Below are 6,000 nucleotides of genomic sequence, written 5' to 3'. Positions count from 1 at the left end.
TAAAAAATACAAAAAACTAGCCGGGCGAGGTGGCAGGCGCCTGTAGTGCCAGCTACTCGGGAGGCTGAGGCAGGAGAATGGCGCAAACCCGGGAGGCGGAGCTTGCAGTGAGCTGAGATCCGGCCACTGTACTCCAGCCTGGGCGACAGAGCGAGACTCCGTCTCAAAAAAAAATATATATATATATATATATACACACACACACACACACACACAATATATATGTAGTAAATATACATATATTCATTTTATGTATATACATATATATATATATGGAATTACTTCAATAGTCTGCAAGTGCAGAATGTAGCCTTGACATGAGAAGAGGTGGGTATTTGAAAGCAGAGATTTGGCCGGGCACAGTGGCTCATGCCTGTAATCCCAGCACTTTGGGAGGCCGAGGTGGGTGGATCACTTGAGGTCAGGAGTTCGAGACCAGCCTGGCCAACATGGTGAAACCTGTCTCTACTAAAAATAGAAAACAGGCCAGGCGCTGTGGCTCACGCCTGTAATCCCAGCACTTTGGGAGGCCAAGGCGGGCGGATCACGAGGTCAGGAAATCAAGACCATCCTGGCTAACACGGTGAAACCCCGTCTCTACTAAAAATACAAAAAATTAGCTGGGCGAGGTGGCGGGCGCCTGTAATCCCAGCTACTCAGGAGGCTGAGGCGGGACAATGGCGTGAACCTGGGAGGCGGAGCTTGCAGTGAGCGGAGATCGCACCACTGCACTCCAGCCTGGGCGACACAGCAAGACTCTGTCTCAAAAAATAAATAAATAAATAAAAATAGAAAGCAATTAGCTGGGCGTGGTGACACGTGCCTATAATCCCAGCCACTCTGGATGCTAAGGCAGAAGAACAGCTTGAGCCCAGAATGCGGGGGTTGCAGTGAGCCGAGATCGCTCCACTGCACTCCAGCTTGGGTGACAAAGCAAGACTCCATCTCAACAAAAAAAAAAAAGGAAGAAAGCAAAGATTTGAGTGTTTGAGATGGAGTCTTGCTCTGTCACCTAGGCTGGAGTGCAGTGGCATGATCTCGGCTCCCTGTGACCTCTGCCTCTAGGGTTCAAGGGATTTCTTGTCTCAGCCTCCCAAGTAGCTGGGACTACAAGTACGAGCCACCACGCCGGGCTAATTTTTATTTTTAGTAAAGATGGGGTTTCACCATACCGGCCAGGCTGGTCTCAAACTCCTGACCTCATGATCTGCCCACCTCTGCCTCCCCAAGTGTTTGGATGACAGGTGTGAGCTTCCGCGCCTGGCCGAGAGTTTTCATTTCATTGATCATGCAGCATCTCGCTCTTGATTCTAGAGGTTCTGAGAAGGTCCCTTGTTTTTTTTCCTTTTTCTAAAATCTCTTTCTTTTTTTCATTAAGAGACAGGGTCTTAATCTGCTGCCCAGGATGGAGTGCAGCAGTGCCATCATAGCTCACTGATACCTCAAACTTTTGGGTTCAAGCAATCCTCCCACTTCACCCTCCTATGTAGCTGGGACTACAGGTGCATGCCCACCATGCCCTGCTAGTTTTTTTTTTTTTTTTTTTTTTGAGATGGAGTCTCACTCTGTCACCTAGGCTGGAGTGCAGTGGCCGGATCTCAGCTCACTGCAAGCTCCGCCTCCTGGGTTTACACCATTCTCCTGCCTCAGCTTCCCAAGTAGCTGGGACTACAGGCACGCGCCGCCTCACCCGGCTAGTTTTTTTTTTTTTTTTTGTATTTTTTAGTAGAGACGGGGTTTCACCGTGTTAGCCAGGATGGTCTCGATCTCCTGACTTTGTGATCCACCCATCTCGGCCTCCCAAAGTGCTGGGATTACAGGCGTGAGCCACCGCGCCCGGCCTTCTTTTTTTTTTTTAAGATAGGGTCAAGGCCAGGTGAGGTGGCTTACTCCTGTAATCCTAGCACTTCAGGAGGCCAAGGTAGGCAGGCTGTTTGAGCCCAGGAGTTTGAGACCAGCCTTGGCAACACAGAAAAACCCTATCTCTACCAAAAAAGATATGAAGATTAGCTGGGCATGGTGGCATACACCTGTCGTCCCAGCCACTCCTGGGAGGATCACTTGTACCCAGGAGGCAGAGTTATAGTGAGATCAATCACACCACGCCACTACACTCTAGCCTGGGTGACAGAACAAGAAAACAACAACAACAACAACGGAAAGAAGATAGGGTTCCTCTCTGTTGCTCAGGCTGGTCTTGAGAACTCCTAATCTCAAGCAATCTTCCCGCCTTGGCCTCCCAAAGTACCGGGATTACAGGCATGAACTACTGCACCCAGTTTATTCTCTTTTTATTGAGATAAGATTCACGTAAAATAAAATTAACCATTAATCATATTAAAGTGTTCAATTCTTGGCATTTACTTCCACAGTGTTGTGCAACCTTCTCCAATGTTTAGTTCTGGTAAATTCTTTTTTTTTCCCCCATCATTTCTTTTAAATTCTTTTTGACTTTTTCTCCTGGTCTTCTGTTATCCTTTCTGCAGGTCGCTTCTTCAACCCCTTCATTTTCCTGGTTTGTAGTTTGCTTAGGTCTTGCTTCTACGTATGAATCCTTCCACAAGTTGTACCAAAAGTATCATTGGAGATAGTTTTCTTCTTCTTTGGTTTGGGAGGTTTTGGCATTTTCATAGATAATTTATAAAAGTCATCTGATGCCAGGTGTGTCCTCCTCAGAGCCAGATCTAATGAGGGTCCCATTTCTTCCAATTCAATCTGTGGTGTTCTGCAACCAGATTTCTTCAACAGCAACTTATAGCTTCGAAAGTAATCTTCCCATTCAGTGCAGTGAAGTGCAGAACATACTCTAATCCAGCCAGGCAGATATTTGATACCGTGGGGCCTCAAATCAACAAGAAGACTTTTTAGTCTTCTATAATCTTCTGTTACATTGAAATCATCACCAGTAAATATTAGCATGGGTTTTGTTCCCTCAGGACATTTACCGTTCTTAATGTATTTTAGAGAGACAAAATTCTCAATACCTAATTCAATCACATCCAGCACCTGGTAGTCATACATACGACCTATTACTAGATTATATGGCTGCTTCTCTTTTTTTTTGAGACAGAGTCTCGCTCTGTCACCCCGGCTGGAGTGCAGTGGTGCTATCTGAGCTCACTGCCAGCTCTGCCTCCCAGGTTCATGCCATTATCCTGCCTCAGCCTCCTGAGTAACTGGGACTACAGGCACCTGCCATCACACCCGACTAATTTTTTTGTATTTTTAGTAGAGATCGGGTTTCACCATGTTAGCCAGGAGGGTCTCTATCTCCTGACCTCGTGATCCGCCTGCCTTAGCCTCCCAAAGTGCTGGGATTACAGGCATGAGCCACCACGTCCGGCCTGGCTGCTTCTTATTACAGGAGCCAAACATGAAAAAAGAACAATCTGACTTATTTGAAAAGAATTCCAGTGATGTCTGATCCTCAAAAGGTCTTTATTTTTTTTTGAGACAGAGTCTCGCTCTGTAGCCCAGGCTGGAGTGCAGTGGCCGGATCTCAGCTCACTGCAAGCTCCGCCTCCCGGGTTCACGCCATTCTCCGGCCTCAGCCTCCCGAGTAGCTGGGACTACAGGCGCTGCCACCTCGCCCGGCTATTTTTTGTATTTCTTAGTAGAGACGGGGTTTCACCGTGTTAGCCAGGATGGTCTCGATCTCCTGACCTCGTGATCCGCCCATCTCGGCCTCCCAAAGTGCTGGGATTACAGGCTTGAGCCACCGCGCCCGGCCGCTTGAGCCACCGCGCCCGGCCAAAAGGTCTTGTAATATTTTTCTTTTTATACAGTACACTGTATGTTTTTTTCAGTGCACACACATCTTTAAGTACTTGTGTCACTGTTACATTTGCATTTCCCTCTTTAATCAGCAAGGCATTTTTAATATTTTCATTGAGTTTTGGTTCTCTTTTCTCAAGGAATCTCTTGGCTGTTTTCATTTTGGGCTTTACAACTCGATCCAGAGCGTCCATCGCTACCACTACCTGCAACTCTTAACTAGGTGGATCTAGTTCTGGTAAATTCTTGTTATCCCAACAGGAAACCTTATAGCCATTAAGTAGTCACCCCACATTCCTCCTTCCTCCCAGCTCCTGGCAAATACCAAACTGGTTCCTTTCTTTCTTTCTTTCTTTCTTTGAGACGGAGTCTCCCTCTGTCACCCAGACTGGAGTGCAGTTGCGCTACGTTGGCTCACTGTAACCTCCCCCTCCTGGGTTCAAGCGATTCTCCTGCCTCAGCCTCCTGAGTAGCTGGGATTACACACACCTGCCACCACGCCCGACTAATTTTTTGTAATTTTAGAAGGGATGGGATTTCACCGTGTTAACCAGGATGGTCTCGATCTCCTGACCTCGTGATCTGCCCGCCTCAGCCCCCCAGAGTGCCGGGATTACAGGCATGAGCCACTGCACTCGGCCCACCAATCTGATTTCTTTCTCTATGGATTTATCTATTCTGGATGTTTCGTATAAATGGTTTCATACGGTATGTGACCTTTTGTGTCTGGCTTCTTTCACTTAGTACAGCGTTTTCAAGGTTCATCTACATTATAGCATGTATCAGTATTTCGTTTTTATGGCAGAATAATATTCCATTGTCTGAATATACTACATTTTGTTTATCCATTCATCAGTTGATAGGCATTTGGGTTGTTTTCATTTTTTGGCTATGGTGAGCAATGCGGCTATGAACACTTGTGTATGAGTAATTATTTGACTGTCTGTTTTTTTGTTTTGAGATGGAGTCTTGCTCTGTCTCCCAGGCTGGAGTGCATCTTGGCTCACTGCAACCTCCACCTCCTAGGTTCAAGTGATCCTCCCACCTCAGCCTCCGAAGTAGCTAGGATTATAGGTGACACCATGCCTGGCTAATGTTTGTATTTTTGGTAGAGACAGAGTTTCACCATGTTGATCAGGCTGGTCTCGAACTCCTCTCAAGTGATCTGCCCGCCTCAGCCTCCCAAAGTGCTGGGATTACAGGTGTGAACCACTGCACCCAGCCGAATGTCTGTTTTAAATTATTTTGTTATGCCTAGGAGTGTATTTGCTGGGTAATAGGGTAACTCTATGTTTAACTTTTTGAGTAACTGCCAAAACTGTTCTCTATAGCAGCTACATCATCCATCGATACCACTAAACTATAAGGGTTCCAATTTCTCCACATTCTTACCAAAATCCCAAGTTGGTTTTTGGTGTTTGTTTAGTCTAGAGTGGAGTGGCGCAATCTCCACCCACTGCAACCTCCACCTCTTGGGTTCAAGCAGTTCTCCTGCCTCAGCTTCCCGAGTAGCTGGGATTACGGGTGCGCAACACCTTGCCTGGCTAATTTTTGTATTTTTGGTAGAGACAGGGTTTCACCATGTTGGTCAGGCTGGTCTCGAACTCCTGACCTCATGATCCACCCACCTCAGCCTCCCAAAGCCTGGCATCCCTTGCTTCTTTTACAACAATAGCATATAATTAATGTCTATGATGCATATATTCCAACTCTGATGTTTCATTTATATATTGAGACGAGAACTGGTTATTTATTTCACTTATTTTAGAGATGGAGTCTCACTGTGTTTCCCAGGCTGTACATGAATTCCGGGGCTCAAGAAGTCCTCCCCCCTTAGCCTCCTGAGTAGCTGAGATTACAGGTTTTACTGCCACCTAGATAGGCTAGGGAGCTGGTTATTTAGAGATGTTTGGGCAAGATGTATGTCTGTAGACCTCTCACAGAAAATGACTGTTAAGAAACTAATTTTTTCAGACCCCAAAAGAATGAGTCTATTAGCTACATCCTTTCAGAGATGCTGTGTCTTTCTGGGCTATTTATTGTACAAGGTCATTCACTCATATCATGAAATCACATGCCTTTCATTCAAAACCGCTGTTGAGTTGATGCTTCTTTTGTTTGCCATCCTTCATTTTCAAGGTATATCTCCATCCTGTGATGCCTTGTCAGCAGAATCTTCCTCTCTATTGCTAGATTTGCTTAATTCCTAAATCTTTGGCAATGCTG

General features: G+C 46.0%; 1 pseudogene; it reads right to left on the bottom strand.

Annotated features, from left to right (window-relative positions):
- Positions 1–2,406: 2,406 nt before the first annotated feature.
- Positions 2,407–4,069, bottom strand: LOC703963 (ribosome production factor 2 homolog; annotated as a pseudogene).
- Between the last annotated feature and the right edge of the window lie 1,931 nt (positions 4,070–6,000).

Source organism: Macaca mulatta, chromosome 10 (assembly GCF_049350105.2).
Source record: "Macaca mulatta isolate MMU2019108-1 chromosome 10, T2T-MMU8v2.0, whole genome shotgun sequence".
Lineage (NCBI taxonomy): Eukaryota > Metazoa > Chordata > Mammalia > Primates > Cercopithecidae > Macaca > Macaca mulatta.
Note: the sequence above shows the minus strand (reverse complement) of the source record. Positions and strands in the feature narration are given on the sequence as shown.